A 12088-nucleotide genomic window follows, 5' to 3' on the forward strand; every position below is an offset into this window, starting at 1 on the left:
GCTAAAATAAATAAATAAAGGGAACACTTAAACAACACAATCAAACTTCTGTGAAATCAAACTGCCCATTTAGGAAGCAACACTGATTGACAATCAATTTCACATGTTGTCAGCACTTTCAATTTGTACAGAACAAAGTATTGAGTGAGAATATTTGGTTCATTCAGATTTAGGATGTGTTGTTTGTTCCCTTTATTTTTTTGAGTAGGTACAGATAAATTAGGACAATTACAACAGTAAAACAGGGACAGTAGGCACAAATGGTGCTCATATGCACATTCCTTACAGACCTCTTAGAAACTGGCAGAGGTCGACTATAAGGTTAACGTTTTTTGGAATTTGGGGATGAATAGTATAGCAATAGCATTTACATAGAAGAAGGAGGAGGAGGAGGAGGAGGAAGAAGAGGAAGAAGAAGAAGATGACTGACGGCAGAAAAAGACCTCATGATCCATCTAGTCTGCCCTTATACTATTTTCTGTATTTTATCTTAGGATGGATATATGTTTATCCCAGGCATGTTTAAATTCAGTTACTGTGGATTTATCTACCACGTCTGCTGGAAGTTTGTTTCAAGGATCTACTACTCTTTCAGTAAAATAATATTTTCTCATGTTGCTTTTGATCTTTTCCCCAACTAACTTCAGATTGTGTCCCCTTGTTCTTGTGTTCACTTTCCTATTAAAAACACTTCCCTCCTGAACCTTATTTAACCCTTTAACATATTTAAATGTTTCGATCATGTCCCCCCCTTTTCCTTCTGTCCTCCAGACTATACAGATTGAGTTCATTAAGAATTTCCTGATACGTTTTATGCTTAAGACCTTCCACCATTCTTGTGGCCCGTCTTTGGACCCGTTCAATTTTATCAATATCTTTTTGTAGGTGAGGTCTTTAGACTTATAGCTATAGAATTAGACTTCACAGTGCTTTACAACCCTCTCTAAGCAGTTTACAGAGAGTCAGCATATTGCCTCCAACAATTTGGATCCTCATTTTACAGACCATAGAAGGCTGAGTCAACCTTGAGCCTACTGAGATTCGAACTGCCAAACTGCTGGCATCCGGTGATCAGCAGAAGTAGCTTACAGTACTGCACTCTAATGCTCTTAGAAACCAGAGTCGGGTAGGGCATTCCAGGCATTGACCACTCTGTTGCTGAAGTCACATTTTCTGCAGTCGGGTTTGGAGCGGTTTACATTGAATTTGAATCTATTGTGTGCTCGTGTGTTGTTGCTGTTAAAACTGAAGTGTTCATTGACAGGAAGGACATTGTGGAATAGATGATTTTATGAACCGCATTTAGATCATAGTGGAGATGACGTAGCTCTAAGCTATCTAAGCCCAAAATTTGAAGTCTGGTGGAATAAGGTACAGTGATACCTCGTCTTACGAACTTAATTGGTTCCGGGACGAGGTTTATAAGACGAAACAACGTTTCCCATAGGAATCAATGGAAAAGCGATTAATGCGTGCAAGCCCAAAACTCACCCCTTTTGCCAGCCGAAGCGCCCGTTTTTGTGCTGCTGGGATTCCCCTAAGGCGTCTCTCCATGGGAAACTCCACCTCTGGACTTCCGTGTTTTTGTGATTCTGCAGGGGAATCCCAGCAGAGGAATCCCAGCAGCCCAAAAACGGGTGCAAACCCCACTTCTGGACTTCCGTTGCCAGCGAACCGCCCGTTTTTGCGCTGCTGGGATTCTCTTGCAGCATTGCAAAAACACGGAAGTCCGGAGGTGGTGTTTCCCATGGAGGGGAGCCTCAGGGGCATCCCAGCAGCGCAAAAACAGGCGCTTCACTTGCGACAGAAATCCGGAGGTGGGGCATCCCAGTGGCGGCGGCTTGGGTTTGTAAGGTGACAATAGTTTGGAAAAAGAGGCAAAAAAATCTTAAACCCCAGGTTTATATCTTGAAAAGTTGGTATGAAGAGGGGTTTGTAAGACAAGGTATCACTGTATTCTGCTGCAAAGACTCTTCTTGTGAAATATTTCTGGACTTTCCTTCGATCAGAATTACAATGTTGGAGGGGACCTTGGAGGTCTTCTAGTCCAGCCCCCTACATATAACCCTCCCCCCAGACAATCTCGAGAGATAAGAGGTTGATCCAAAGTCATCTAATAAGTTTCTATTCAGCCAAATGAAATTCAGTTTGGGTATTCTTAGTAGTAGTAGTTCACCTCCTGATCCGTACCATTACTTAATTTACAAATATTTACTTGTTTACATGAACCTCTCCATAGGTTTCTATGGAAGAAGAACTATAGTGAATGTTAGATGAACAGATTTGAAACAGCTGAATCCTTCAACTAGAAGCCAGAGTTGTTAGTGTTGGATTTTTAAACCCGCTTCTGAGTTTTTATCCCTGGTTAGGTTTCTAGGTCTTTGAATTTTAAAATTGAATGTTTAAACTTAAGTCTTTGTGGTTTTGTCACCTGGATTCTTCGTAAAATATCTGAATTCGTTTGAATGTAAAGGTTGAGTGAGGTGGGGTTAGGGAATCTCACTGGCCATCCTGATAGAAATTGAATTTATTTTGTAAACTTTTTTTTTCTTCTGAGCATGCACCGAAGCCGAGTTTTTGGCACTATGCATGTGGTCGCCATCTTGTTTTGGGGTTTTGGTGGCACTTTTTAATTTATTTATTTATTTGTTTGTTTATTTTGTCCAGTACACAATACATATAGAAGAGAATAGACATGAGGTAATATATATAAAGAAAAATATAAAATATAGGAGATATGAAAGGAAGAAAATATATATGATATATGAGATAAAGGAAAGACAATTGGACAGGGGACGTTAGGCACACCAGTGCACCAGTGCACTTATGTACGCCCCTTACTGACCTCCCATTTTTGTAGGGTATTCTGATTCGAGTGGAGGAGTGAAGGGCTCTTCTTGTGAAGTATCTTTGAACATTTTCAAGGGTGTTAATGTCTGAGATGCGATATGGTTTCCAAACAGATGAGCTGTATTCAAGCATGGGTCTGGCAAAAGTTTTGTAAGCTCTGGTAAGTAGTGTGGGAAGGAGAGACTGCAGATAGTGCGGACTCCATGAATAAAGTATTTTGAAAAGGTACCTTTTCCATGAAGAAAATCTGTTTTGAGATTTTGTAGCAATAAGGTTTTGTATAAGTTGTATTAAAACCATGAAAATCTACTGGTTTCTATATGGTTTTGTACATATAAGGCAGGGATGAACTGTATTTTAGGCTTTATGAACTACATTTGATCACTATATTGTGCAATCATTTGTAGGAACATTTTCTCTCTATGGGATGAGTTTTGGAAAGAGTTCTGTTTGCTTCTGTTCTCCTGACTTAACAGATCTTCACCAGGAGATAGTGAAGGTGGGACCGATGTGAAGAAATTGATTTAAATTGCTGTAAGCAATAATGCTGTTTGTTTTGGCTTACAATGAGGTATAAACTCAGCCAGCAGCTCATGCATTGTTTTAATGCAATTCAATGAAGTTCTTTGTGCATTTTGTTCCTCTGCAGTCTGTTATGGGTAGGTAGAAAATATTGATTTTGACCTACAGCAATCTAGTGGAAAGAGAGTGAGCTGAAGAGGATCTGGAAATCTTGATTGTGAAAATAATGGTGCATTGTCTAGGTCTTATTTCAGTCCCACTGAATTCATTTACAGACATTCTGTGGAATGAAATTAGTGGGTCACCTAAAAAAACCTAATGAAATGAGTAGATTGGTGGGGAGAACCATATCTTCCCTGAATTTTTGCTTCCATGATGTTGTGGTTAGCTCTGGCCCAGCTCCTGCCCCAAGGACTCTGGATGTGGGGGAGACATCCACATGCTGCAGGCCTGTTTTGCCCCCAGTGGAATCTGCTGATGAAGGCTCCTCTGACCAAGAAGACATGAGTGACAGGGAGAAGGAGAGTGTGTCAGACAGCTGAGAAGGAGATCAATTATCTAGCTCCTCCTTGGATTCAGAACAAGAGTGAATGATACAGCCAGGCATGCGGAGAGTGATGCATAGGCAGCAACAACTGAGAGATTATTATCAAAGAAAATGAGGCCACCTGTGGTTGGGTGGGGCTGTAATTAGTGAGACTGCTATAAATAGCAGCCTGTGGGTTTGGCCATTGAGGAGGATTATTTCATCGTTGTGTTTCGTGCCTCCTTTGCTGCGTTTGACCTTTTGTGTGCTGATTTTTCCCCGCTTTGAAACTAAACCAGGGCAAACTGTGTTTCACTTTGTGAAAGAAGGACTGTGAATTGCCTCACAGCTGCAAGCTAAGTATCACAGAACTGATAAGGGACTTTTACAAATTACCAGTTTGTTTGGAGACGAATGGTCTTTGCTATACAAAAAGAGGGCTTAGTTTAAGTGAATTTTCATTATAAAGAACATTGTTTTGAATTTTCAAACGTGTGTGTGTCTGAATTTTCGGGAGGAGTCTACCAGAGAGCCCGACAGAACACATGATAGAAACAATACTTTGGAAGAGGTCCTATAAAAATTGGTCTCTTTAGGAACTCTACTCTCACATTCCTCAGTGGCATTTGCCAAGTCTGAAAATATATTGCGATTCATCACTCCACCTGCCATAGGGAGCGAGAGGATTTTGTCCTTACAGCTCCACTCGCTAGCAGGACCAGTCACTCTTATTAGTGCATATGCACCAACTTTATCATCCTCAGTAGAATCTAAAGACCAATTTTACGATGATCTGGTCCCCACTATCAAGAAAGTCCCTGAGAAAGAATCACTGTTTATCCTTGGAGATTTTAATGCCAGAGTAGGAGCTGATTATAATGCTTGGCCTACTTGTTTAGGTCAGTTTGGCGTTGGGAAGATGACTGAAAATGGCCAACGCCTGCTGGAGGTTTGCTGCTACTACCGTTTATGTGTCACAGACAGTGGGCGGGCCGCATCCGGCCCTCGGGCCGCATCTTGCCCAGGTCTAGTCTAAAGATTCAGTGACATGATTTATTGATCCGTCACCTCAGATTTATACCACAACTCATTTAGTTTTGGTAATAGAGTGGACAGATTTGTCTCTTAATAAAGCACTACAGCAATTAGCCTTCATTTCTTTTTATGATCCTTGATGTTTTGCTGTTAAAGAAACAACTACAAATATCCTTACATATGCTCTTTTAATAATAATTATCCCACATAGTCCTCTAGTATATTTCTCCTCCTAGGTTGATGCCTTTTAAAATTACAATGAACCATACTGTGTTTATAGTTTCTTTTTAAAGCTTTTGGCACGTTAGCAGTCTATTGGCACAAAACCCCATATGTTCCTCTAGAAACAAAAAGCGTTGCTTCATAACCTGTGAATAATTTTATCAATATTTTGACAGTGATAATTCTTCATTCATTCTCTGCCAGCTCTTTGTTTTTCTTAAATAGAATGAAGCAATATATGTGCACTCCGATAGGAGATATATTAGGTTCAGTGGAATGTACCCGGATTAATAAGCTTGTAGCAACAGGGATGAAAACAGGGGCATCTACTGAAGGTAAGGAAAAGGCACATGCATTCTAGTGTACATTCAGCTGAATGGAGAAAGATACATTTGCAAGCTGAAAAAAGGAATTTTTGGCACTATGTGGCCTATACATATAATGTGAAATTATCCTTAACTATTCAAGTTGTTCACATGATAGAAACATATAGAAGAAACATAGAAGATTGATGGCAGAAAAAGACCTCACGGTCCATCTAGTCTGCCCTTATACTATTTCCTGTATTTTATCTTAGGATGGATCTATGTTTATCCCAGTCATGTTTAAATTCAGTTACTGAGGATTTACCGACCGCGTCTGCTGGAAGTTCATTCCAAGCATCTACTACTCTTTCAGTAAAATAATATTTTCTCACATTACTTCTAATCTTTCCCCCAGCTAACCTCAGATTGTGCCCCCTTGTTCTTGTGTTCACTTTCCTATTGAAAACACTTCCCTCCTGAACCTTATTTAACCCTTTAACATACAGTAATACCTCGTCTTACGAACCTAATTGGTTCCCGAGGGAGGTTTGTAAGGCGAAAAGTTTGTAAGACAAAACATTGTTTCCCATAGGAAACAATGTAAAATGAATTAATGCGTGCAATGAAAACCCCCCCGCAAAAAACCGCCGCCGCCCGGCTGTCACCTTTTGAAACAGCCGGGCGCTTCTCAGCGTTCTCCCAATGCCGAACCCGGAAGTTTGGCAAAAGTTCGGGTTCGGCTGGCCGCCGAGAAGCCTCGCCGCCCGGCTGTCACCTTTTGAAACAGCCGGGGGGCTTCTCGGCGGCCTCCTGAACGCCGAACCCGAAGTTCGGGTTTGGTGTTCGGGTTCAGGAGGACGCTGAGAAGCCCCCCGGCTGTTTCAAAAAGCGGCAGCCAGGCGGCGGGGCTTCTCGGTGGCCTCCCGAACCCAAACTTTTGCCAAACTTCCGGGTTTGGCGTTCGGGAGGCCGCCAAGAAGCCCCGCCGCCTGGCTGTCGTCTTTTGAAACAGCCAGGGGACTTCTCAGCGGCCTCCCGAACGCCGAACCCGGAAGTTCGGGTTTGGCGTTCGGGTTCAGGAGGACGCCGAGAAGCCCCCTGGCTGTTTCAAAAAGCGACAGCCGGGCAGCGGGGCTTCTCGGCGGTGGCGGCAGGTTCGTAAGACGGAAAAAGTTCGCAAGAAGAGGCAAAAAATTTCCGAACACGGGGTTCGTATCTCGGGTTGTTCGTACGGCAAGGGGTTCGTATCATGAGGTACCACTGTATTTAAATGTTTCGATCATGTCCCAATACGTACATGACAAAATAAATAAATAAATATTACCCACCTCTTCTTTTCCTAGTTTCACTTTCCACCTTTGATCAACTTCCCCAATTGCCAATTTCCTTGCCACAGAATTTTCCTCAGATGGAGAAATTCCATCGCTTTATTGGAGATTTGCCACGTATTGCGCTATCATGATTATCTCTTCATTTCTCTCCAGCGAAAGGCAACTCAAGGCTCTTAAGGCAATGGAATCTGAGTTCAAGCATGAAAAATACAGTTTCAAACTTGGAGTACATGAGGTCAGTGTCCTTAGTTGGAAACTGGCCTGCAATGAGCGGAAGATATTTTAACAAGGGTAAAATCCTGTTTTTTTCAGAATTCCTCCTTTTCTATAAATGTCAAGTCATTTACTGGTGTTTTTGTTGAAAAGATGTTTAGCATTTTTTCATATGAAATGTAAATATTAATGTTTCTTCCATGCTAAGGATTAGATTCATTACAGATAAAGCAAAAGAGCTCCAAAACATCTTAAGTAAAGGGGAAAAAATCCAGTAATTCAAGAAGACAACAGGTCTACTACCATATTTTTCGGAATATAAGATGCACCGGAGTATAAGACGCACCTTAGTTTTTTGGGAGGAAACTAGGGAAAAGAATCTGCTTACCAGGTATTCATCTGGTTAGCGTCCTTAGCCAGCACATTATTAGTTAGGGCTTTTAAAAAACTTTATTCGGAGAGAGTAACAATGAAAGAGCGTGCAAGCCAGTAAGAGCTGGGAACATCATTAGCACCTGGAAAAAAACATTCAGAGCAAGTAGAGCAATGAAAAAAAACCCTGCAAAGATTTGGGCTTGGAAAACATTATTTGCAGAGAGTAAAAATGAAAGAGCTTGCAAGCCAGTAAGAGCTGAGAACATTGTTAGCAGCTGGTTAGGGCTGGAAAGAAACTTATTTGGAGCAAGTTAGAGCAATGAAAAAACCCTGCAAAGATTTAGAGCTTGGAAAACATTCTTTGCAGAGAGGAACAATGAAAGAGCCAGCAAGGTGAGAGCTGGGAAGACCGTTAGCAGCTACTTAGTGCTGGGGGGGGGGGGGAAAGCTACATTCAGAGCACCCAAATTATCAGCCTTTTTCAGGGAGGAAAAAGATGCATCTTATCTGTACTCTGAGAAATACAGTACTTAGAATAAACATGCAGAAAAGTAGCAGAGCGCATCAGAAGTGGTATTCAGCAGGTCCTGACTAGTTCTGGGGAACCAGTAGTGGAACTTTTGAGTAGTTTGGAGAACCGGTAAATACCATCTCTGACTGGCCCCACCCCTATCTATTTTCTGCCTCCTGTGACCCAGCTGATTGGGAGGAAATGGAAAGTTTATTTATTTTATTTTTATTTATTTATTTTGTCCAATACACAAAGAGGGTTTTAGTGGATATATATCTATATACACATAGTAAAATACATGATGACGATTATAGAGGAGATACTCATAGTAAAATATATCTAAGAAATAATAGAAAAGAAGGTATAGTAATAGAACATATCAATGAAAGAACAGAAGAAGAGATATAGGAATAGAAGAAAGGTATAGGAGATATAGGAGAGCAATAGGACAGGGGATGGAAGGCACTCTAGTGCACTTGTACTCGCCCCTTACTGACCTCTTAGGAATCTGGATAGGTTAACCATAGATAATCTAAGAGTAAAGTGTTGGGGGTTAGGGGATGACACTATGGAGTCCGGTAATGAGTTCCACGCTTCGACAACTCGGTTACTGAAGTCATATTTTTTACAGTCAAGTTTGGAGCGGTTAATATTAAGTTTAAATCTGTTGTGTGCTCTTGTGTTGTTGTGGTTGAAGCTGAAGTAGTTGCCGACAGGCAGGACGTTGCAGCATATGATCTTGTGGGCAATACTTAGATCTTGTTTAAGGCGTCTTAGTTCTAGGCTTTCTAGGCCCAGGATTGAAAGTCTAGTCTCGTAGGGTATTCTGTTTCGAGTGGAGGAGTGAAGGGCTCTTCTGGTGAAGTATCTTTGGACATTTTCAAGGGTGTTAATGTCTGAGATGCGATATGGATTCCAAACAGATGAGCTGTATTCGAGGATGGGTTTGCAGTACATTTTCTTGAGGTGGGGAGGTCATGGAGATTTTATAGTATCTTTCCCTTGCAAGATATGCCCAATAAGCCACACCATACCCACAAGACACGCCCACAGAAGCAGTAGTAAAAAAATTTGAATCCCACCACCGGAAAGCAGAAGTAAACACCACATTTCTGAAAACAACTTTGTAAATCACAATCACATGACCGCAGGATGTCATCAATAGCTGTGAATTTGGGCTGGTTGCCAAGCTCTCAAAATGTGATCCCATGACCAGTGGGATGGATGTCAAATCTGGCTCGTCATTATCTTTGGGGTAAGTCCATCCTAACTTTGAACAGTGGCTGAACAACTAGTTATAGAATCATAGAATCATAGAGTTGGAAGGGACCCCCAGAGTCATCGGGTCCAACCCCCTGCTCAATGCAGGATTCATCAAACCATCCCAGAAAGATGACTGTCCGGTCTCTGTTTGAAGACCTCCAGTGAAGGCGAGCCCACCACCTCCTGTGGCAAACTGTTCCACTGGTTTATCACCCTCACCGTTTTTTCTGATATCTAATCTAAATCTACTCTCTTGCAGTTTCATTCCATTGTTTCTATTCCTACCATGTGTTAATGAGAGCAATGCTGATCCCTCTGCTCTGTGACAGCCCTTCAGATATTTGCAGACAGCTATCAAGTCTCCTCTCACTCTTCTCCTTTGCAGATTAAACATCCCTAGATCTTTTAACTGTTCCCATGGTTTCCAGGCCACTCACCCTCCTTGTAACTCTCTTTTGAACTTGCTCTAGTTTATCAATGTCCTTTTTAAATTGGGGCCCCCAGAACTGAACACAGTATTCCAAGTGTGGTCGTACCAAAGTTCTGTAGAGAGGAATAATTACTTCACGTGAACGAGATTCAATGCTCCTCTTGATACATCCCAGGATTGTGTTTGCCTTTTTTGCAGCTGCTTCACACTGTTGACTCATGTTCAATCTGCGATCTACCAATACACCCAGGTTCTTTTCACCTCTGCTGTTGCTCAGACATATTCCTCCCATTCTATATGTGCTGTTTTCATTATTTTTTCCCAGATGTAGGATCTTGCATTTCTCTCTGTTAAATATCATTCTGTTAGTTTCAGTCCATTGTTCAAGCTTGTCTAGATTCAATTCAATTCAATGTATTAGATTTGTATGCCACCCCTCTCCGAAGACTAGGGGCGGCTCACAACATTAATAAAAACAGTATAACAATGGAACAAATCTAATAATAAAAATTATATAAAAAACTCCAACTGTTAAAAACCATACAACATATACATACCAAACATAAAATATAAGAAAGCCTGGGGGAGATGTCTTAGTTCCCCCATGCCTGGCGATATAGGTGGGTCTTGAGTAACTTGCAAAAGACAAGGAAGGTGGGGGCTGTTCTAATCTCCGGGGGGGGAGTTGATTCCAGAGGGCCGGGGCCGCCACACAGAAGGCTCTTCCCCTGGGGCCCGCCAAACGACAGTCAGTCGACTGAATCCTATCTCTATCTTGTTTAGTATTAGCAACACTGCCTAGCTTTGTGTCATCAGCAAATTTGATAAGTTTTTCTTCAATTCCTTCATCTGGATCATTTATAAATACAGTATGTTAAATAGCACTGGGCCTAGGACAGACCTGGTGGTACTCCACTTGAAACATTCTTCCAATTAGATGGACGACTTCCTGTCTTACATTTCAGAATGCAGAAGTCAATCTTCTGTTTAAAAAAAACCAAGCAAGCAAAATTATGCATGATGGTTTTGTGCCATATGACATCTCTGTCCAGAATTATTTTACCAGGACCATGTCCCCAAGAGAAATTCCTGTCCTTGTCCCCAGGTCACAGTGAAAGGTCATCTTTTTTATTGCAGTCTGCAATAGTTGTTGGCATCCTTTGTTGCATCAACATAAAGTGTTCTAAAAATGGGCCCCAGCTGACTAGAGCTTGTGCTATGAATCAGATGTTTATAGTCCTGAGTGCATGGATTTTTCTTTTTCCAGGCACAGCACTTTTTTTAAAAAAATAATCTTATTTGCAACCAGTATTTTAGCTGACCCAGATTTCAGAAGGCTGCTAAACCATTTATTCTACCAAAATAATGAGATGGAAAATTTACAATTATTTAAATTTAGATCTGGCAGTTTGGAAAGGTATGAGCCCGAGCGTGTTCTTTGTATTTGATTGTAAAGATAAACTTTTAGTTTGCGCCCGGTACAAATCACTTGGTAACCCTATATCCAAGCGAAGAAAACACAATTACTGTGCCTGAGCAATTATACCGTGTGACGCGTTAGTTCACATACCAACTGAAATAAGGCCTCTTTTTTCCACTACTTTATATCATTCCATTTTGGACATGTTTGAATCCAGATAAAACTCCATGAATTATTTTATGCTCATCTTCAGTGAGGAGGAATGGTAGCAGTTCCAGAAAAAATGTGATTTTGTTTTAAATGATGCACTCTTTATTTAACGCAATGTGACAACAACAATATAGGTGTGAGCCAGTTTATATTTGCTTGAACCATAATTTATTTTAAAAGACCCAGCCTTGGGATTAAACAGTGATCAGAACAAGCATATTTTAAGGGCATCAAAAGAAAGGGGTTGAAAAATCAAGAAGAATCAGAATTTTTTGAGGTTTGGCAAAAGGTATATATCTGGTGGGATACAAAGAAACAGAGATAACCTTATTTTTACACTATTTTAAATATATTTGTACCTAGTAGTTATATTGTATTAGACAGTGATTATTTACAATATAAAGATAAACTCCTTCTTTCCTCTTCTACCATTTCTCTTTTTTCCCCTTCATAGTTCATTTTAAGTTATAATCTTAAAATTTCTATATATTTTTAAATGTTTTAGATGTGTTTTTACTTACAATCGGTATATCTAGGTATTTTATAAACAATGATAGAGTTAGGTTTTTTTCTTTTTTACTTATTATAAATAAAAAGATGACTTCTACTTTGAGAGGAGCAATTCTTGCTCCACTAAATGTTACATGTAATGTATGTTTTCTCTGTCTTTGCAATTTAATAAAAAATATTTTAAAAAAAAGAAAGAAAGGGGACAGCACATAAGTTTTTCTCTTAGCGGTCATGGGCTTAACATTGCCACGTGCAACTTTTATCATTTGAGGGAGGCATTGTTTTTAATGTGCTATATTTGTCTTTAATCTGCACTGTTAAAAACATTTTCATTGGCAGGGTGAGTGGACTAAAGTTTAAAATCT

General features: G+C 40.5%; 1 protein-coding gene across 1 annotated transcript in view; it reads left to right on the forward strand.

Annotated features, from left to right (window-relative positions):
• PRLR (prolactin receptor) overlaps window positions 1-12088 on the forward strand; it is a 193419-nt gene that overhangs the window by 496 nt on the left and 180835 nt on the right. The gene's annotated exons all lie outside the window — the stretch shown is intronic.

The sequence above is a fragment of the Erythrolamprus reginae genome, chromosome 2 (assembly GCF_031021105.1).
Source record: "Erythrolamprus reginae isolate rEryReg1 chromosome 2, rEryReg1.hap1, whole genome shotgun sequence".
NCBI lineage: Eukaryota > Metazoa > Chordata > Lepidosauria > Squamata > Dipsadidae > Erythrolamprus > Erythrolamprus reginae.